This window comes from Callospermophilus lateralis, unplaced genomic scaffold (assembly GCF_048772815.1).
Source record: "Callospermophilus lateralis isolate mCalLat2 unplaced genomic scaffold, mCalLat2.hap1 Scaffold_62, whole genome shotgun sequence".
Taxonomy (NCBI): domain Eukaryota; kingdom Metazoa; phylum Chordata; class Mammalia; order Rodentia; family Sciuridae; genus Callospermophilus; species Callospermophilus lateralis.
This window is the reverse complement of record NW_027514663.1, coordinates 1,831,864-1,854,552: the sequence shown is the minus strand read 5'-3', so window position 1 is coordinate 1,854,552 and position 22,689 is coordinate 1,831,864. Positions and strand designations below refer to the sequence as shown.

The following is a 22,689-nucleotide window of genomic DNA, read 5'->3' as shown; positions in this document are numbered from 1 at the left end:
TAGTCCTCAGAGCAGCCCACCAATTTGGGGCATATGTATAAGTATTTCCTTTTGATTTAGAAAACTGGAGATTTGTTTAAGGACAGCTGAGAGAGATTGTTTTACATTCTGCTAGGGAAACTGGAATAGAGATACATCTTTGAGAATAATGGAGGGAGCTACATAACTAAAATTCAGGTGAAATGAAGTATCTGCAGGAGTTGAAGACCCTTCAGCAGTCCCCATATCCTCTGGCTGCCTGGAAGACTTCCAGAATGCTCAGTGAGCAGCTGCCTGGCCCGACTCTCAGCTGTGGAAATAACCAAGAAGCATGCCACAACTGGGTGAGATTGGGGTCCACACATGAGAGAGGAGTCAGGGAAGGCTGGAAACAAGTGAGAGACATTGACACATGTATCAAAATGGAACCTCCCAACAGTGAGGAGGATGTTTCTGATAGTGGTCCAAAATCAAGAAATTCTAGGGTGGGAATATAGCTCAGTGGTAGAATGCTTACCTAGGATACGTGAAGCCCTGGATTCTATTCCTAGTACCAAAAAATAAAGACCAAAACAAAAAGCAAGAAATTCTAAAGCAATACTGTGAAAAGGGTACAGGCAGAGTGTTTAAGCAGATTATATGAAATAAAGAATCCCAAAGTGTAGCCAAAAGTTAACATGGGCTGAGTTCCAACTCAATCCTCCTCCTTGGCTCATTATTCTTAAAGTTCCTCCCCAGATGGTTCTATATTTTTTTTTCCTGGCAGGCTCTTTAAACTCCTAACTCAACTGCCTTTAGGAATTAAGGAAGTTGTTGTTATTATTTCCAATCTGCTGGCACTTCTACTGAATTCAACAGAGACCTGAATTCAATCATTATCTATTCAGCATGTCCCCTGGAAAGCAAGCAAACCTTCAGCCTTTTGTACCCATGTGGCTCTTCCAGATGTGATGCCATAGCCAGTAGTGCTGAGAATCTGCCACATCACAGGGACAGTGAGTAAGAAGGCTACTTTGATCCTATGGATGATACCAGGTTTGCAGTCTAAAAGTTGAGAACTTCTGACTCTGCCATTTACTCAAATGGAACCCACTCATTGTGCACAACAGGAGTCCTCCAGGAGGAATCTGCTGTCCCGCAGAGGGTCATACAGGCATATGTTTAATGTAAGAGAGACAAACTAAGAATTACATAAAAGAAAAGAAAGATTCTCACCGGACTGGTAAGAATCTTGGTAAGCTTTCATGGAAAAGATAATTGCAGGGCTGGATAAAACTTGAACAAGGACAGATATTAGGAAAAGCATTTAAAGTAGCAGATCCCTTGAGCAGAGACTCAGAGATAGGATGCTTATGGCAAGCTCAGGGACTAGCTTGGCACAGTTTGACTAGACACTAGGAATGAGAAGAAAAAGAGTAGAAACCAAGTTGGAATAACAGTTGGAGGTTAAGTTTTGAACTTTATCTCCCACTTCCATTCTCCCTTCCCTTGCTTTGTTCTTCTTTCTTTTTCTTCTTTCCATTTTCTTTGAGTTACTTCCTTTATCCCAAGCTAAAATTCCATTTATTTATATCTCTATCCTTCCATATATCACAACAGTATAAATGAAGTGGATATGGGATTAGCATAGCAACTTCTACTACTCTGGAGATGAAAGTCATAAATCAACTGTTCAACCCAAAAGGACATAGTTCACTATCACAGGGCAAGAGAAGCATCCAGAACTCTGGCTGAAAAACATACAAGCCTCTCTGTGGCACATCTGAAATCCACAGGCTCACAGAAATGCTCTCCTGCCTAATGGACAGAATGGGACAGTGGCCTGACCCAGAGGAGATGTTGGAAGCCTCAGTTGGGAGAAGCAACATAAGGAGGTGGTAATGAACATAGTGTCTCTACAACATAGTGTCTGTCACAGTGTTTTCAGCTTTTAAATGGGCATGATTGTTCTCACCACATTGTATGACAAGGAATGAGTGAAAAAAAATGTTTATAAAGTGCTCAACCTGAACAATGATAAGTTCTCAGTAATATCTAATTTTTATTGTTTTATTTATGACAGGGAACTAAGACCAGCAGAGGGTAAAATCTAAGTCAATCAGATCAAAAATATTCAAGGGGAGGGTGGCATTTAGTGAAGTGAAAAGAGCTCAGGCTTAGAGGCAGATGAGAATTAGAACCTCAACTTTCTAGCCATGACACTGTGGCTAATTTGATATAGTCTAGTCTCAATTTCCTCAACTGAAACATGGAAATGATAATACAACCCCATTTGTGTATGTGGACATATAAAAACATCCATTTTAGGGGAGACTTACTGAAAAAATTATAGATAAAAATATATCTACTCCATACTAGATCCTCAGTAAATAACAGTACAAACTTAAAGATATATCTTTCAAACTTTCCATTTTGCCTGGTGCTCATATTTAGAGGCACCTACAAAGAGCTATGACTATATGGGTTCCTCACCCAAAACTCACCACCACCATCTCCCAGGACTATCATGGATTATTTTCCTATAATGGCTATTCCAGAACTTCATGGAAAAATAAATAGGCTTGATGAGAATAACAATGTTGGCTCATACCAAAGTGCCCCATAAATTTAAAACTTAATAAAATAATAGTAGTTTTTATTTTTTTAATGAAACACACTATATACTCCAGGAATGTTTAACTCTAAAAGAACATAGCTATTCAACACTCCATGCTAATGGTATAAACTCAGCAAGAGTGAAAGCACTATATAAACAGCCTCTGGAGGAACTGGAAAAGTGGTAATGGGAATAACATTCATACAAGTGACCACCTTCAATACTTACTGAGCACTGTGATACTTCTTGCAGATATAACAAAACTAAGAGCAGTGAGAAGGCTGACTCAGGATCACTCAGATGGGAAACAGAAGATCTATCTTTTGAACCTGGGTGGTTTAACCCCTGAATGTGTTAGATTCTAGCAACTAGATTCTCTGAAGATGTGGGGAACAAATAAAGAGAAACCCATAAGAAATTGCACTAATGCCACCATCTAATGATCCATGCTCCAATGAGCACTTGCTATTCATTCATTCACCCACCATGAAGGGCCTGCTCAGGAATTAATGGGGAGTTGCTATTAAGTCCTGCTCCACTTCCAATAATAAAACTAAGAGTTCCCTGTAGACAAAGACTGCAACCTTTCCCCAGTGCCGAGGACAGTGCCTACTAGAGGATTCCCTTGGGAAGGTTTGTTGAGTGGATGAGGGAATGAACAAGTGAATAAACCAACAAAATAAACCAGTAAATGACTGACCTTTCCAACTCTCTTCTTTCCTCCCAACCAACATGACTTGAGAGCATTGCCAAGAAAAAAAAGAAGGGAAGAATATTAGCACCATGGAACCTAATCCTATATAATGCTCTAAATATGAAATGACACCACACAAATGCTATAATTCATATGGACTTCCTGCCCTGCACTGAGAACAACCACTTGATGGCTGATGCAGTGTCTGTCTTCTTTTCCCTCTGAAGACAGTTTCCAGAAGACAGGATTTCTATAACTAATGTTAGTGAAAAGCAAAGGGGAAAATCTTGACCAAAGTTACATGAGACATAGTCGGGGGAGGGGTGCTTTGATAGCATATCTATATTAAAGAAAGTTATCTTCCCTATAAGCATTGAATCTCATGATTTTTTTTCCAGCTAAGTTATTCTTCAGCTTATCATAACATGCATTGCCACATCTCATTACTATATAAATAAGTCCTAGTATCAGAGAGGAAAATCTATGCTTAAGAGATATGAAAATCATATAGTCTCAAGGCAGCCCTATTCCTTTCCCCCCCAAAAGGGCTACATGCAGGACTTAGCAGCTTTTAAGGTGATGAAGAGGAGAGGATCTAAGGGAGGGAGAAGGAGAGAAGAGCTTTCTGCAGGTTCTGTCTGTAATCTGCGTTGCTCCTCATTGAGAGAGGGCTCCATAATCATTAGAGGAGCTAGTACCAGTGTGTCTGATGAATAGACTTGATGGTAACCCTGACAGCCCCATCAAAGAAAAATAACCCATTCTGACTTAATAGCCTGGATAAGTCAAGCTCCACCTTCAGTGGGGGATGAGGAAAGAGGAATTGGATAGAGAAGGACTGGCCTAACCTGCATGCTTAGGTTACATGGATACTTCAAGAAAATGTCTGCCAACAAAACAGCAGTCAGGAATACAGGCAGGAAGGTGAGGTAGGGAGTGGGAGGGAGGAAAGGAGAAACAAGAGGAAGAGGCGAAGAAAAATGGAAAGGAAAGAACAGCCATTGGCTTGTTTTTATTTATCTAAAAGTAATATACAACTTATTATTGCCAGGTACTGTTCTCAGCATTTTATAAATACTGACTCACTAAATATTTTAGTCAGCTTTTTTACTGCTGCAACCAAAAGACATGACAAGAACAATTTTAGAGGACAGAGTTTTATTTGCACTCACAATTTCAAAGGTCTTAGTCTATAGAGAGATGACTCCATTGCTCTGGGTCCTAGGCAAGAGAGAATGTCAGAAAAGTGTGGTAGAGGAAAACGGCTCAGGACATAGCACCAGGAAGCCAGAGAGAGAGAATTTTTCTCTCACCATTGACAAAATATATACCCCAAAGTTATACCCCCAATGGCCCAACTTCTTCAGCCTAACTATAATTACCACACATTAATTTCTGTTAGAGGATTAATGCACTGATTAGATTAAGGACCTCATAACCCAATACCTCTAAACTTTCTTGCATTGTCTCACAAATGAGCTTTGGAGGACATCTAATATCTAAACTATAACATTAAATCCTCATTATCAGCTTCATTTTACAGAAGAGGGAAAGCTAAGCATGTGAAGAACTAAGAATAACCTAATAGCATCTGGCCAGCCTAAGGAAGAAACAGAACTTAAACCCAGGTAGCACTACAGCAACCCATGTGTTTAACCACCCACCATCATAGAAGTATTATGTCCTGTTTATAATGTATGGGCTATGGGTCTGAATGTCGCATAAAACAGCCCTTAAAAACTCAATAGTGAGTTAAGGAATTTTTGTACCTTCTCCAAAACCGACTAATTTAAAACAGTAGCTACTTCCTTGTGGATGAATATAAGTAGAGAAAAGAGCAAACGGTGGTTTTCCTTTGGGTTATGAAAGTAAAATAATAGCCTATGAGCCAATTAAAAATAAATAAGAGCCAAGATCCAGCCAATATGCCTCCAAAATCCAGAAAAACTAGCATTATATTCTCAGAATGCACCTGTGGCTAGGAGGAACAAGAAGTTTAGATGAGATATTATCAGAAACCAGTACAAATGTTTCATTATCCATGAAGGGTGGTGAAAATGGGCCACCAGGACAATTGAATTGGGATGGTTTCAAGAACCAGCAGCCCACAATATCCAGTCCCTCAGGTCCTATTTCCCAGTCTGGCTAATCCTACATTTTCCCTTCCATTATAAAGAATTTTGTCTCACAGTACTCTTCTATCTTGCCTAGCAGTTGAACTTCCTAAACTCCCTCCATCACCCAGTTTACTGAACAACAGTTCATCCCAGTTATGAATATAGTTTTTTTCTCTCCTATAAAAGCATGCAGAAATTTTAAAATGTTTCATGGGTTTAAGATTGCTTTCAAAAGTTCCAAAGTGACATTTATCTAGTGATAGATTTTTAAAGAAATTAAGGTAATCAACACTCAAGAGAAAATATGACTACAGAGATATTAGTTCCACAAGAAATTTGATCAGCTAATGTGCTTAATAAAAGTGTCATTAGTGAGCTGACCCTCTTGTCAAGTCCATTTATAGAGAACTCAGTTCAGAATAATAGGCCTGAGGCTCCAGGGGTGCAGAAGAGGCCACCTAACCAGGCAGGCAATCATTTGACTGTCTCAGAGTCAGTTAGGAATCATAGAGGGAGGCCAGGCCTCAAACACCATCTCCTATGGACAATATTGAAAATAAAAGCCAAATACTGAATGTTCACAGAATTTGACCTTATATTTATTGAAAATTCTGTTTCTATGCTAGTCTCATGCTATGTACTTCTAAATAATAATACATATGTAGATAAAACCACTTTTGTTCTGAATTTCATTATGGACAAAAAAAGCTCAGAAAACAAAAAGAAACTAACCAGATTTAGAGCTGGACAAGAGCTGGTCATTGGTTGCAGGCACGTGTTTTGATGCTGGAATCATCTAGTATGTAGTGGAAATTGGATCCTGGCCTTTAACCAGAGACTGCATGGATAGAGACACTTGCCTATGCTCTCTCTGAGCCTCAAAACTGATTCTAGGCTTTTCAATAATTAAAATAACAACATTGTGGAGAAAATGCTGCCAATCCTCACTTTGCTACAAAGCTAAATATGACAGCTTCCAAGAACCTGGAACTAGTCAACAACAGCAAATTGATTTGCCTCTTCCTGCCTGGTAGCATGGAAAACAATTCAGAAAAAAAACCGATATTCCAGCTGCTGATGAATTTTTTTTTAGCTTTTTGGTAGGTTTGAGAAGAATCTTTGCAAATATGCATATAAGACCCACCAAAAATGTATATAGTACAGAAAGGGTATTCTGGAATTTCTCAGGCCCAGTAAATCCAGAAAACTGATACCACCCAAAGGGGATAAGGGTCAGATCTGTAGCAGTCTACTGGAATATTCTGGAGGAAATGATTACAGGAAAGTTTGGCCCATGACTGGGGCTTTCTCTCCTTTGTTCAAATATTGTTTTATTGATATTTGATGCTCCCAAAACTTCCATTTAGAGTAAATTTAAAGCATTCAAGATAAACATGGGCTGATCATTAAGTACTTGTCATTTCTGTGTACTTTGTAAATTCAGGTCTGAGCTCAATTCAGGGTTTGGGGCTTGTTGGTGGCTGAGTGACAAGTCTTCATCTGTGGTATTAAGATGACTCTTGGTGGCATTGTTCATAACAAGGAAAGATTGCCTCATTAAAGAGCTTTCGAACATGCTGAGCTTTTCAAGAGTTAGTCAGGTCTCTTTTAAATTTCCCTTGAGGGGATTCCCTGAGCTGCTCAGTGCCACCTGTTGAGATACACGATACACACATTATACATTACATAATTCATTGCTTGCATCAATCCTGTGCAGGAGGTACTACTTTTGTCTCCATTTTACTGAATAAACTAAGACACTAACAGTTTAAGCAACTTGCCAAAAACCTATGGAGCTGTGATTGAAACCTGGGATCTCTGACCCCAGAAATATTCCCATAGCCACTACGTATACACACACATGCACACACACACATGCACGCACATAATTTTCTGGTTACATCAACAGTATTATGACCTTCAATGCCTACTGTGTACATCTTAACCTTAGACTTGATTTGGAATGTTAGAGCTGGAAGGAGTTTTGTAGAAAGGAGAAAAGAAAACCTCTATAGGATAAACTCTATCCTTTCCTTTCTTTCATTAAAAGTCTCACCGTGTAAATTCCATTATCACTCAGCACCTCTTCAGCCCACAGAACAAACTGTGACTTCACATTAAAATGTGTGCATATTCTGATTAGAGACACCTAAATGAATACTCCCCTCAAAAGGAGAGATTCCTAATCCATAGGTTAGATATTTTGAATAAGAATTTAGAAGAAGCATATTGAGGAATCTACCAGTAATTTAACCAGGATCTTTCTAACATTTAGAACAACTAAACTTTAAAGAAGTACATATTTCTCTTTGGAATGATTCCAAAGTTTGCATCTGTTCAACTTTCCAACTTATAAACTGAGCCTTTTTAAACTGAGCTTGAGACCATTGGCATCTGGCTGAAAGTGAGGATGACATTTGGTGAGGGAGACTCTGGTGGTAAAAGACTAGAAAGAGGTACAGGAAACATTCTCCTTGTGATCCACTAAAACCATGGTCACAGGTTACTTTCTTGGCATAGTAGACCCCCAGACCACCAAGTGCTTACACTAGTGGTTAAGGTCAATAGTCCAGTGGCATGGAACAAAGTTATGCCAACCAGTAAATGCAAGTGTCAATCCCTGAGGATCTGTGAATGTAACTTGTTTGGAACCAGTTCGAGGGCATACTCAGTTGCTCTCAAATTCATATATTTCTTAGAGTAAAAGAATAGTGCCCAGGAAGTCTGAGGCAAGCCAGAGACTAGATTCTACAGACATGTATCTTCTGTGATGTTCTCAGCTCATAAGGTCCTAAGCTGCTTTCAGCATGTTGTCAGATTCACAGGTTCTGCACTGCAAGTGGAATGGACAACTACATTTTCCAAAGCTCTAACATCCATTTTAAAAGTTGTGACCTGACCCAGTTTTAATGATTCCATAACTAAAAGTTGTTGGCACATATTGGTTGAATTTATTTTTCTTTTGGCCCATCTGATGGTCTTGTGAAGGGGAACATTTTCTCCAAGGGTAATTTGCTTCAAAAATTGTCTTAATGTGTAAATTAAGAAATTTTACACAGAAAGAAAAAGAAAGCCACTATAATAACTGGATTTCATCTGACCTTTGTCAAAATTTTACCAGGTAAAAAGATGCATTTGTCCCAGAAAACCAAAAAGAAAAAGAAATCAATTCCTAGTCTCACTTTTCTTCACTATGACCTAGATCAAGTGGGAACTGAGCCCAGGGTAAACTTCCAAATCACCACAGGGTGTTATCAGGGTTTTTTAATTACATTTTGCACTAATGATTTATACACACTCATCTTCTGCCATAGGATACCAACTTGAAAGAGGTATCAAAAGGAACATAAATCTCTAGTACCAAGGTCTTCTAGGGAATCCCAAGGTCAGGTTGGATTTAGTCACAAATGTATTCAATCAGATGCCTCACCTGGATGAGAAGATGGAAAGGTGTACCCCAGATCAACAGAAGACACTATGTAGAGTACATAGACAAAGGGTCAGGAAAATTGGCTGACAATCCCTTAAGAGCTGTGTCTTTGTCCAAGTGTCCCATCTTTTTTTCTGATATTCCTGTGGTTCTGTTGTGATATACAAGATATGGGGATACCTTGCCCTCTCTTTCCCTTTCCCACTCTCCTCCTAAGGTCTTTTTATATCTTCCATTATTACTGTGTCCTGAATGAAGTCTTGACACAATAATAAGAAACAATATGAAGACTATTTAAGGATATCTCTTGGGTATACCAAAATATTCCATGGTCCTGATTGGGAAATAGGGCTCCAAGATGCCAACATCATTAGCTAAAATGCTGAGATTTTCAAAATGGATATCTAATATCATAAAAATAAAATTAGACTTGAATTGATTCATATATTTACAGAATTTATGTGAGATATTTTTATTAGTCCTTTCATTTAGTTTCTGCCTTCTGAAATTAGTACATCTGCCTATTGCCAAAACTATACTACTATTTTTGTAAATAAAAAAGATAAGCATTATAGTTTATACAAATTTCATTTGTAAGATGTTTGTGGGTCTTTGAGTATCAGCTAAGCCACTCTTTACATTTCTGAAGTTATTTCAAATATCATACAACAATATGCACGTGAACTCAAGTAACTTCTAACATAATCAGGGATTCCCTTTGTCTGGATCTGAGATATAGGGTTGTTTTTAAATGATAAAAGCAGCTTCTTAAAAATATTGCTTTGCTGGGCATGGTGGTTCATGCTTGTAAACCCAGCAGCTTGAAAGGCTGAGGCAGGAGGATCACAAGTTCAAAGCCAGCCTCAAAAAAAAAAAAAAAAGCAAGGCAGTAAGCAACTCAATGAGACCCTGTCTCTAAATAAAATATAAAATAGGGTTAGTATGCCCCAGTTGCTAAGTGCTCCTGAGTTCAATGAAAGACCAGAATTAAAAGAAGATGATTATCATACTGAAGCACATTTAAAGAACATTATCAGGGAATCTGATTTACAAATGCTATGTTGAACATAGTCATAATTAGAAACATTTTACCTAGATAAGCCCCCGTAGTTGATTTTCTGTTGTACCAATACTCTAGCTCCTGTGTGACATTTCACTCTAGGACTCCTGAATGAGGCAGAGTGTGAACATCAATTAATCAGTCACAGATTATAACTGAATATCTTCTCTGGAGAAGGAGCTGAGCTTCAGAAAATATTTCCCTTTTAACTCTTGTCTTATTATTATACCTGGATGGGGGCTAAGGTTTGGTGCTTAAATGAGGGTGACAACAGTGACCAGAAAGAGAAGCAAATAAGTTTATTAATAGGGATTCAGCAAGGACTCAATGTATATCCCTTAATTTAGCCCTCAAAGATCTAAGTGATCTTCGGATGGGATGCCCTGAGAACTGAGAAAATGTGACCAAAACTTGCTCCCAAATAGGGCAAATTTTGGACCATTTCAGACTCATGTGGAATGAAGAATTAACACTAGGCCATAAGAAAAACTTCAATAAATTTAGAATAGTAGCATAGTCTATGTTCTGTAAATATGCAATAGTAAATTTAGAATTTTTGAAAGCAGGAAAAAATAAAGTCCTACTTGTATGGAAAGAAAATAATACCTAAGTTGGAAATTAAATCAAAAGAGAATTTTAAAATATGCATAATTACCAATGAAAGTGTTCAGTGTCAAATTTTGTGGGAACACAGTTAAAGCAGTACCTAGCAGGAAATATATAGATTTTTAAAAAGTTAATCAAGATAGAAGAAAGGTTGAAAACTTAAACAGCAAAAGAGCATACCTCAAATATATCTTTTGAAATTGTATGTTCTATTCAGACATAATTTTTTTCCAGATCTGAAGGACATAAAAACCATATCCATGCAATCAAGAGTATCTATGCAATCAGATGTAACATGATGACACATCACTGTGTTCCATTTCTTTCTATTAGCCCCTCTAAGACTGTTAAATAGAAAAAAAAATGAGGTCAGTATTAAATAGATTTGGTCAAGCAGCATCTCAAATTTATATATAAGAGAAAACACTGTCTGGGCTCAGTTAGTAGTCTAAGATGAAAGATTCTCTGGTTAAACTATGGTTTGATAAAATCAATGTTTTAAAGAAAGACCTACACCCACCTAGAGCTGCCAGTTTAACACATCTTGTGCACATTTTGTTTTCAGCTAGGACAAACCCTGAGGAGCCCTTTCATCAAGTTTGTAGCCCATGCAGTTTTTTTTTACCATCTTCTTGGGACTGTTAGTGGTAAATGCATCTGACTGAGATGAAGGTGTTAAAACCCTGCCCAATGAAACCTTTACAGACTACCCAAAACAGATCTTCAGAGTGAAAACTACACAATTCTCCTGGGCAGAAATGCTCATCATGAAGTGGGTCTTATGTAAGCAAGTTGCTCTTTCTTTTTGTTCTCCCCCCCAAATTATAATAGGCCATTATTAAACTCTGATTTCTGAACTCAACCTCCCCTCATGAATATACTCTTGGCAGACAAAATAGCAAGTGGATGACCAACAAGAAAGTCAAAGTCAGCTTTTATGTGAGCTCATGTTTAAAATGCATAGGCTTGTAAAATAACTCCCAATTTTAAAAGAAAATGTTTGGGGAAATTTTTGTAAAGTATTTGTCATTAAAAATGTATTAAAAATGATTGAAAAGTGGTTTGCATGGGAAACCTTATTTTGATCATTTAAAAATAGTCTCCTGAAAGCCTTAAGAAATAAAGTTCTGCTTCTAAAAAAGGATAGAAAATTGTATAGTTTTAAAGATATTTTTGTTATGGCAGATACATAAAATCTTGATAATAAATATAAGTATACAATTTAGAGGGTAAAATTTTCTCATTATTTGTGTAAGAGGTTTATTTTGGTTCACACTTTTGGAGGCTAGGAAGTCCAAGATAAGGCAGCTGCATCTGCTTGACAGCCTTGTGCTATGTCAACTTGTGGTGGAACGTGTAAGGGCAAGTGGGCATGCACAAAGGAGAGAAAACACTAGGAGCAATGTCACTTTTATGAAACTTCACTTTCACAGTACCTAATCCAGTCCCACAGAGCAAGAACCCACTTGTGTGAGAAAGCATCAGTTCACTCATGAGGACCCCATAACCCAAATACCTAACTTGGGGCCCCATCTCCCAATACACTGGGGATCATGTGAGTTTTGAACCATACTCAATCATAGCTGTTGTCTTCCATTAAAGAGTGGGGCTGCAGTGTAGCTCAGTGGAGGAGCACTACCAGGCATGTGTGAGGCCCTGTGTTCAATCCTTAGTACACTACAAGGGGAAAAGATTAAAGAGGGTTTTACTTTATTCAGAAAGGATATTTGCACATCATTTTCATTCCTTTCCACTTGTTCTTAGAGTGGATCTGGAGAAGCTAAGGATTATTTACCTTTGTATTATGGAGATTCACTTCTGAGGTCTCTACTGAAAGTCCTGTTGGTCAGTAAAGACTCTCAGCTCTTATGGTCACAGCTCTAGAAACTGTCCAACTTATAGCTCCCTGACCATTGTCTTTGAAATCCACTTTTTGTTTTTATGACTTATTATTCAAGAACATTCAAATTCTTTAAATTTCTGGAATTTTTTGTTTGTTTCCTTCAGGGAGTTTTGTTGATTGGCTTGCTTGCTTGCTTGTGTTTGCACAGTACCCTTCTCTCTGGAGCTCTGTCTGAGCTCTAATCTCAGCCTCTTCACTCAGTGAGACTGCCTGCTCTGTTTCTGGGCCCCCTCCTATGCCTGGCAGACTGGAATGTGCTTCCAGAAAGACAGCCAGTGTCCTCATATGACTTATTTCGTGGTTCCCATTGCTTAGGAATCACAGACTTATGCTATCTCCAATGTCTAAAAATAATTTTCTTTTCTTCTGTTATTGCAGAGTGGCTGTTAACAGAAATCAGCATGGTTTTTTTAAAAGCATAATCAGAAAAACACTATCAGACTTAAAAGAAAATTAAAAACTTCTTAATGTCTTCATACATCCAATTAGTAACAAATGCCTCTGATTGAGAGAGGTATGTTGAATAAGTAACAGCATGACTTGCTTCCTCTTTTCCTTCAGATCTCTGTTCACATTTTAACTTTCAGAGTAATTGAGCAGATAGGAGCAGGTACACTTATCCCCCTTCTCTGATAAGGTAAAAAGCATTCTAGGCAGAAGGAACAGTATAGGTTAAAGCCTAGAATCCAAAACAAGCTGGATATGTTCAAAGAACATCAAGCAGACTAATGTGGCTTGAATACATAAATACAGAGGAGAAAAGTAGAGATGAAGGCAGGAGAAGAGCTTTGCAGAATTCTGGGCACAGAAATAATATCATGTGAATTCAGTAAAGAGTCAGTGACTGCTGTGTTAAGAACAGATGATTGTGGGACAAACAGCAGAAGCAACAGACCAGTTAGGAAGCCATGGCAATTATCCAAGTGGTAAATGATTAATTTAAGGGGGCAGGAGATGGTGATTATATTTTGAAGGTAAAATCCAATAATATTTACTATTATATTATATGTGGGATATGAAATAAAGAGAGCAAAGACAATTCCAAGTATTTTAGCTCAAGCAATGGGATAGCACAAAGCCATTTACTAAGATAGGAAAAGACAAAAATCAGTTTGGACAGGGAAGAGAAATGGAAATCAAGACTTCAGCTTGAGATATATGTATTAGACATTTAAGAGTAAACATCAAGTAACAAATGGATATATATATGTCTGAAGTTCAGAGGAGAAATGAGTATGGAAACAAAAAAATTGGATATACCGATATATTTAGGTAAATTATATGAGATCACCTTCACTTTAAATATAGACAGATGAATTGAGGATCAAGCCAATGGTTTAGATATGGAAAGATGTGAAGTATACAGAAAAAGAGATGAGGTAAAAGGATAACCAAGAGACCTTCTTCACAGACTTCTGGTGACCCAGAAGTAACTATATCAAGAACCAGGGAGTGATCCTTTATGTCAGACACTGCTGATGGATCAAATAACATGAGATCTACGGACCATCAGCTTTGGAAGCAAAGTTCCTGAACAGGTGGAGCAATGAGATCCAGGGTCCAATTAGAGTATTTGGCCTTAACAGGAACATGGAAACTTCATTTATTGTAACAGGAGGGAGGGTGAAGGTATAGTGCAGATGGTGTGTTGGGATGCAGTGATGGGAACATGTAGATGTTCTTTTCTGATATTTTATCCATTTTTCTCAGTAAATATGTTTTAGTTATCAAGCATTTGCATTAAGCATTTAGTTATTAAGGACTACTAAAGAAGCAACTATAAATAAGAGTAGTATTATCTTGTTCTAAATATCTTCTAGAGCTCTTTAATTATGAAAAAAATAATCATGATGAACTTTAAGAGATAACCTTTGTGTTCATACAAAAGGCTCTTTTTCTGGTCCATTATGAGATCTAACATGTATCTAATTCACTCTCTGCTCAGAAGTAGCAGAGCATAAAGTTGTACCAGACCCCTGCTGATGGCATCTTAGAATTCTGTTCCCAGACACTGCCAAGAAGGCCTTGAATCAGTTACAAAGACAACTGCACAAACCTCTCTCCCCATGACATATCACACTCATAACTGTAGTACTTCATACAGAATGGTTATGAAAAGACCCAAGTCATTGTTCCCTCTTTGCCAGAATTAGCTCTAGAATTGAAGAGAAGCTTAGGACCCAACAAGTCCAAACTGCTCAATGCAGGGGTGGAAATTTTAGCCATAGGAAGGTGAATCACCTTATCCAAGTATTCCAGTTTCTGCCATTCCCACTCACATGTCTCAATCTGTTCTCTGCACAAGATAAAGTGATCCATTTAAAAGGTACACAAGTCTTGTCACTTGACCTCAGAAACTCTTCAGTAGTTTCCCATCTCCCTCCGTGTGACAACTAATGTTATCACACAGCCCATGGTGCCCTCAACTCTCTGCCCCATCTCTATGGTTCCTCCTGCCACATTTCCTCTCACTCACCCTGTCTTAGGCCCACTGGTCTCCTTGCCTCACTGCTTCTGCCTCAGAAGTCCTGACTAGGCTTGGCCCCTGTGCCTGGAGAGTTCCTCCTGCAGGGAGCTGGGTGAGTCACTCCTTACTTCCTCAGGTCTTTGCTCAGAAGTCCCCCTTCTGAAAATAAGGCCTTTTTTGAGTCAACCTGTATAAAATTGCAAGTATCCCTACCCTACTTCCTCCTCTTCTGGTTTTCCTCCCTTCTCTGATTTTCTTCATAATAGTTACCACCTCTGACAAGACTATATGTATGCTCACTGTTTCTTGTCTAAATTAACATTATTATTTCTGCAGTCACACAGATTTGCAGCTGCTCTTTTCATATTCTATTTAATTGCAGTCCTCTCTCCATATGGACATTTAATTTTCTCAATGACCTATTTCAGTGGCCACATATAATGCAATACTCTACAATATTTCCCAGCCTCCTCCGATTGAGCATATTGATTATTCCTCTTCTGCTGTATCATTTCACAGGATGGTTAAACCCAATTAGAAATATGTTCTTCCTTCACTCCAAATGCTTTTCATGGTTATCAGCAGAATTTTAGAAACTTCTGTCAACCCAAGATATGTAAAGCATTGGATGGAGAGGTTAAGGCCATGCAGACACTAAGAATATATAGCCAGCAGGGTAGGAGAAAATCCAGGAGGACATAACATCAAGGATGTCAAGTAAGAAGCATGACTGAGTACGGAAGGACAAATTTACTGGTAGGCACATATATTCTGTAGAACTATATATTTGCAGAGTATGAAGTGAACCAGAGACTATAACTCCTTACAGCCTGAAGAATTCCCAATATCAGTGTCCTATTTTATTACCTGATTACACGCAGTAACTCTAGAGTAGTTGAAGAACTTATAATAAGCTTCTCAACTGGAGCATGTATCTGCTCATCAGGGGAGTATATAAAATGTTAGTAGTTCCCAGAAAGCCATTACAGTCTTGGAGGTCAGGAAACCTCGCCTAACGTGATACCTCCATATAGGAATAGAATCATTTCACTCTGCCCCAATCTCCTAGAAAAGCTGGCAGTGTATTCTTAAACAGATGCTACAGTACTGAACACTCAATTGGAATGAGATGTAAATGTCCAGTTCAGTAGCAAAACAAAAAAAGTGTTAGGGGAATGAGCTTGGTACCAGGTGTCAGGAATCCCATCCTGACTGTGTCCCCCTCTATTTAGTGGCCTTGCCTCTCTGGATTTCAGTTTCCACATCTGTAAAATATGAAAGTCTAGCTATTGCCTCACCCAAACCCACCTAGGATTATAAACTCTGAGGGCAGTGCTACATCTTAGCTCCAAAATCACACTCTTAGGCTTGACCAAGAGTAAAACTGTAAAATCATGTGCACTGAGTTATTTTAACGGACTCTGCTTACATCTAGGTAAGTTTTCCTATCAAAATATCCCAAACAATTTTCCAAAGTGTATTCCAGAAAGCCAGGCCATGTGGTTGCCCTGCGTATCACATTTATGGGCTTCCTAGGCACTCAGAATGAACCCCAGTTTCCTTAGCACTGCCTAAAAGAGAGCTTTTCAGTAACTTCACCTGAAGCTACTGCCTAACCCTTGAATCTTATGGAGCACCTCAGTTCCCTGGAAAGACCCACTCCCACTTATGTCTATGGCTACCATCTGGAACATTTTGCCAGCCCTTGCCCCTTCACCTAGTCAACCACTTGTCCCTTGCCCTAAGTTCCCCTTCATGAACTCACACCTTCACTGAGTCAATGGATATGTGGTATGCCAAGGTCATTTGACTGTAATGCTGACTTTCCTGAATATTCTTCATTACAACATCTGTCACCCTATAGCTCTGTGACCTGTGGACACATCTGTCTCCTGCACTAGACTTAAATTACTATGAAAATGTTACCAAAAGCTCAGTCCTTGTCCCCAATGCCAATCTAATAACAAGGACACAGATTTGAGGAAAAAGAAGTTTTATTTCTTACCTAGCAAATGAGAAACACAGTGGACTCTTGTCCTAGAGACAGCAATTCTGCTAATCAGCAGGAATAGGGCCTTTCAAAAAGGTGATGAAAAGGCTACATTACAAGTGTCCTCTGTTAAGTCACTTGTTAATTTGGGAGGCAGTCATTTCTGAGATTTCTGGTGCAATCCCCAAAGTCTAGATTACGTTGCTCCTATGGTGGATGTGTACTCAAGGACAGATAAATCTGCCTAAAATGGGGAAGAAAGGTAAATCAGTTTCCCAGAAACTAAGATTAGGCATGGGGAGAGATTAAAGAGGAGCAGGGAGAGAGGAAAAGAACAAAACATGTCCAGTCTAAAAATCAGTTGCCATGGCAGAATGGCAAGGGCTATATTCAAAAAATTAAAGTCAACCACTGTTACAAAAGACTACCATTATGTTGATTGTTGCATCCCCAGAATGGCGCCTGGCACAGAAGTGAAAGTCAACATCTGGTCCATGGATAAGTAAGTTGCTGACCCATCAGAGTAAGCTTGTACTTAGTGAAAGGCATAGTGGAGTCAGCACAGTGGATAACAAGAAGCCTGGACTGCCTGTGTGACTTTGCACACCTCACTTGCCACCTTTATATATGAGTTTCCTCACCTGTAGAGTGGAGATAATCATAGTACTATCTACTCAACTAGTATGAAGATGCAGTGTTTATAAAGTGCTTAGCACAGGACCTGGTATCTAGAAGGAACTCAATAATTGTTGGCTACTATAATTAGAAAAGAAGACAAAGAAGAGAAGGAATTTCTTGGGATACTTTTAAACCATGAAAGTGTCTAAGATCCAGAGATTTTCAAATGACTGGCTATTGAGATAGTGTTTGGATATTAGGGCCTGTAGATACAGAACTCTCAGGCATATTTGCCCTCCTGTGAGTTCACAGAACCTCGGTATCCTGGACCAATGATAAGAAATTGGCCTGAGGGAACAGAAAAGCAAATGTGGGGCCCTGAGATGGAGAAGAGGAACCCCTGGGAGCAATGACCATTTAAAGACTGGGCATATTTAAGCCACACAGAACTTCGAAGTGGAGCCCTTCTGAATGCCATCTGAGCCTGGATGGAAGTGAATGCTATTTTAGCTCTCAAACTCCATCTCCACAGCCTGCAGGTCATTATTCAGAAGCAATGTACATCAAGCTACTCATTTCCCCTGAGGCTTCCTGGCAAGTCCCAGCCTGTTCCTTGGCCTGGCCCCCTTCTTAATAATCTCAGACCTTGTTCTCTAAGCTCTAGGCATCCCTAAGTGATGAGAATTTGGCCTGAAGGAAGTTCACGTGCCCAGTATCCACAGCCCTTGAACTCTTGGGCTCTGGATACTTTGATTGGCATGCTGGAGGCAAAAGGCCCTGAGGCTCAGCTCCTGTATCAAATCCTAAACTACCCTTGGTAACTTGGAAGTAGGGGGCCTCATTTCACTCACTAAAGTAGTTAATTTTACACATTTCTTTTTCTATTAAGCATTTCTGCTGCTCAAACACTTGGGCCTGTTACTTTTACTTATGGCTTTGGAATAATTTAAATTAGTCTGGGAAAGTTAATATATAAATCTAGGAAAACTGATGCAGACATTTGACCACAGAGAAAGTGATTTGCAATGCCCAATGAGGTGTTACACTACCCATTAGGAAAATCAGTTTTCTGTACATAATTTGCATTTCAGATTCAAATAGCTTTTAAGTATTTGAAGTTACTCCAAAATCTCAATTCATTTATTTTACAAATATAAAATTTGAGGTCCCACAGCAAATCAAGGAACTTATCAAAAGTCACACTGTCATTAAATGTTGAAGCTATAACCTGACTCCAGGATTTCCTAAATTAAAGCCAATCACTCTAAGTGATAGTCTGTGATTCTCCTAAGGCTCAGCTAAAAGCAATTTAACTAAAACATTAGGAATTTTAATTTGGAGGTAGAGGAAATCAATAAACGTTTTCCAGCCTGTAATGGTTTTTCTAATAACATTTTAAAAATACCTATTTGGAAAGGCAAAATGAAAGTATATTTCAGTGTTTTAAGAAAATTATTATTTCATTGAATTATCATGCAAATTTTGAGAGGGTATGCTTTAGAAGTAGCTTTTTTAAAGCAGGGTGGAGGGATGGAGAGTGAGGGAGGCAGCGGTTGGGGGAAGTCTTGTAAACAGATCTGTAGTGTTTTGGGATATTTCCTATTGTGGGAACTCCAATTTGATCTTCAGCACACAATGCCATGACTCTTCTCTAAACAGCTGCTCTCAAATTATTTTTTGCTTAGAAAAACATTTCAATTCTTTTTATTTTATGGGCCATTTCCACCAGAAAAAAGAAAAATTCTGGCAAAACAGTTCCTGTTCAGAGTCCCAGAAGAGTATAGGCAATCAGCTCATCACTCACACAAGAGCAGAGTTGGGCCTATGACCAAGTCAGTCGAACTCTGGCTAGGGTAGTGCCACCATCATCCTCTCTCTGCTCAAGCATCATCTTTGACTCCAGGCTTTTCAGCAGCTGAACTCTCAAAGACCACTGTATTATGATGTGGGTATCTGTCAATGTGTGTGCATTTGAAGTGTAGTGAAAAGAAAAAAAAGTAAATAAGCAAATGACTGGGGGTTGAACTGTTGGGGACTGTTGGGTAGACCTGATCTGCTGGAGTGCAGAATGTATGGAGATAGAGGAAGATCGAAAAGATCAACAGTCTAGCTTTGGAATTTGGATGTTAAATAAGGGCTACATCGCAGGTGTTTGAAAATGAAAGGTAACCATAATGTTATCTGTACTTCATGAGGTAAGAGAATGGAGCTGAAAACCAAAAGGGCAGGAAGGATCTGAGAGTCTACCAGAGAAGGATGTGCAGAACTACTTTGATCACTGATGACAGCCAGAGGAGTCAGAGATGCAGTAGAGAATACTGGGCAATGGAGAGACAAAGTGAGGATGGGAAGGATAGGGAGGCCAGCTTGGAGTAGTTGGTATTTCTGCCACTGGCAAGACAGTCACTAACAGCAGTCTCCACAGGGTGGGAATTCAGCTTTGAAGCTCTTAAGAAGAACTAGGAAGATAGTCACCTGACACATATTTGCAAAGTATCTACAGTATTAGTGCAGATCTAAAAGAATACCCACCAAAGTATTAGCCCAGGCCACCTTACAGGGCTGAACTGGAAAAGGGATGGGGGAACTATTAACATAGTTTATGCCTTTAAAATCCAATAAATTATTTTTCAAAAACCAATAACTGAAAACTAAAAATTAATTGTTTTTTTAATAACTAATAACTGCTAAGTGGGGTGGCTCATGTCTGAAATCCCAGCAGCTTGAGAGGCTGGGGCAGGAGGATGGCAAGTTCAAAGCTATCCTCAGCAATTCATCATGGCCCTAACCAACTTAGCAAGACCCTGGCTCAAAATAAAAAAATAAAGGGCTGAGGATGTGGCTCAGTGGTTAAGCATCCCTTGGTTCAATTCCTGGTTCCAAAAAACACCTAATAACCACATACTAAAGCTCATTGAAACAGTTACAGAAATATAGAGGAAAGAATTCTAATCTGTAAATTAGAAAAACTGGGTTTTAGGTCATATGTGGTACCTTAAGAAATTCCTAGATTCAGTTTCCCTATATTTAATCAATGACTGAATGATCCCTTAAGACGTCTACCATGTGTAAATGTCAGCAATCATATTTCCCCTATTATGCCTCCAATAAACTATCAATGGTTAAGAACTCTTTCCTCTCTTCCAAAAAAGAAGATTGTCTGTAAGGACAGGGACCAGTGAGGTGTCTTCTCCCAATCTGAGGATCTCCTGATTCTAAGCCTTTCTTTGAAGGCACATTTCCCTTTGCTTCTGGTCATCAACATTCCTAGCGCCAAAGAGTTGACCTTTTCTATCATATCTCGGTTCCCTCCGTGCCCTCTTGTGGTTACAAACGCCAAAGAAACTGAAAACCGGGCCTGGTCCTCTCTGCCTCACGCAGGAATGATCTGGTCCTAATGTAAGGAGATCTGGGAGGAGGGGCCGCGGGAGTACGTGTTGCACCTGTGGAACCTCCTGGATTTCAGGATGCTGTCTATCTTCGTAGCCTCCTTCACCGCACGGTTCATGGCTTCCTGAAGGCCAGTGAGGCCCAGCTGTACGTGGACCAGTACGTGCAGGACATGCTGCACAATGTCTCACTTCCGCCGGAAGTGGCCTACTTCACCTACGGTGAGTCTGGTTCAGCCTGGGTGCATCTGAGCCCCTGCCCTGGCCCTTGACTAGGACGGTGTCACAGCCTGCAATTTGCAATTTGGCCAATTTGGGTCTTGTGGACTGACAGCCAGGTCAGAGGCCCCCAGAGTCCCCCAAAATACCTTCTTCCTTCAGTGCAACCAGCTGAACAGAACGTGGAGTTAATTAGTGAGTTAGAAATGCATCTTTCTGTATTAAGAAGAATGAGTTTGTTTTGGAAAGGTTGTTGGGGGTATTCCTGTAGGCTTTTGGCTTTGGTTTTTTAAAAACATTTTTTCTGATGTGAATCCAGTTCTAAAAGGAATGTATATACCAAAAAAATTTTCCTTCCATATTGGATCACTGCTTTGTACAAAGATAAGGCCTTCTTTGCTAGTTCAAAAGTTCTTTCCTCATGGATATAGGTCCTCTAAGTACCCTTTGAACCACAAAGCCATGTGGTTTGAAGCAGTAAATTGTTATTTTAAGAATAATAATGATAATAGTTATTGCATCCATTTATTGAGGACTTACTATGGCCAGGAATTGTGTAGATATCTGACTCACATAAAATCCAGTCCTTGTAATAGTACTACAAAATTAATCTGTTTTCTTTGTTCCTATTTTACAGCTGAAAAAGAAAGTTGTTTTCATGGCAGGGATAATACTATAATCAGAAATAAAGGATTGCTTTGTATAGCAGGGAATCCTGGCCTGAGATGAATTGAAAGTCAAGGTGAAGAGCCTCATACTTATGTCCCAGTCTTTAGTATTAACCAGAATTCAAATTCTAGTTCTGTAGCTTCCTATAACATGTGTTTACTTAACTATTCTGAGCTTCCATTTTTCTCATATGTAAAACAGAAATAATAAAACCTATGTCAAAATGATTGTTTTGAAGATTAAATAGTACCTGTGAAGAATTTAGCACTATGCCCTGAAAAATACTAAATTTTCACTAAATGGTAATAGTTTTATCAGTACATTCCCTTGGGTCATTTTTTTTTTCAAACACAATACTTTCTATGGTGAAAAAGAAAGATGAGAGAGTGAAGGAACAACAGCTATTTATTTTCACCAGTAAAATATAGCTGAATGCTTAATAAGTCTTCCTTAATGGCAGCCACTACACCTTGAAGGGTTTAAGTGTCGAATGTCTCTGTTACACGAAGCCATATGGCTGTTGTCTCTCCAAAATCTTCATGATCAGTACAACAATGATCTATAGAGGATTGTCACTTAAAAAGTCAATTTGCTCTTTACTATCAACATAAATTGTATTATGTGCAAATTTGGTAGGAAAACCCCCCCATTGAGAAATGAAGAGTCTTGTAGTATTACAAATCATCTACTCTTTCCTCGACTACCCACCCGGCTGACACACACATACCACTATTTGTTAATTTGGAAAATTCTGACTTTCTTAAAACACAATAAGCTTGTATATTTTCCCCTCCGTGTGGCTCAAGGTTCACCAAGGAAAGATGAGAGATGTTTCTTAATGCCACGATTCAGGCTGCAGTATTGTTCATTTGTGATTTTTATTTCTTTATGAATTGTATTAAGTCTCACCCAACCCAAAGCATAGCACATTATTGTCCTTGCTTTTTTGGTT

General features: G+C 38.9%; 1 pseudogene; it reads left to right on the top strand.

The window, feature by feature from the left end:
- The window catches only part of LOC143389762 (short transient receptor potential channel 7-like), an 85,961-nt pseudogene that overhangs the window by 63,099 nt on the left and 173 nt on the right, over positions 1 to 22,689 (top strand).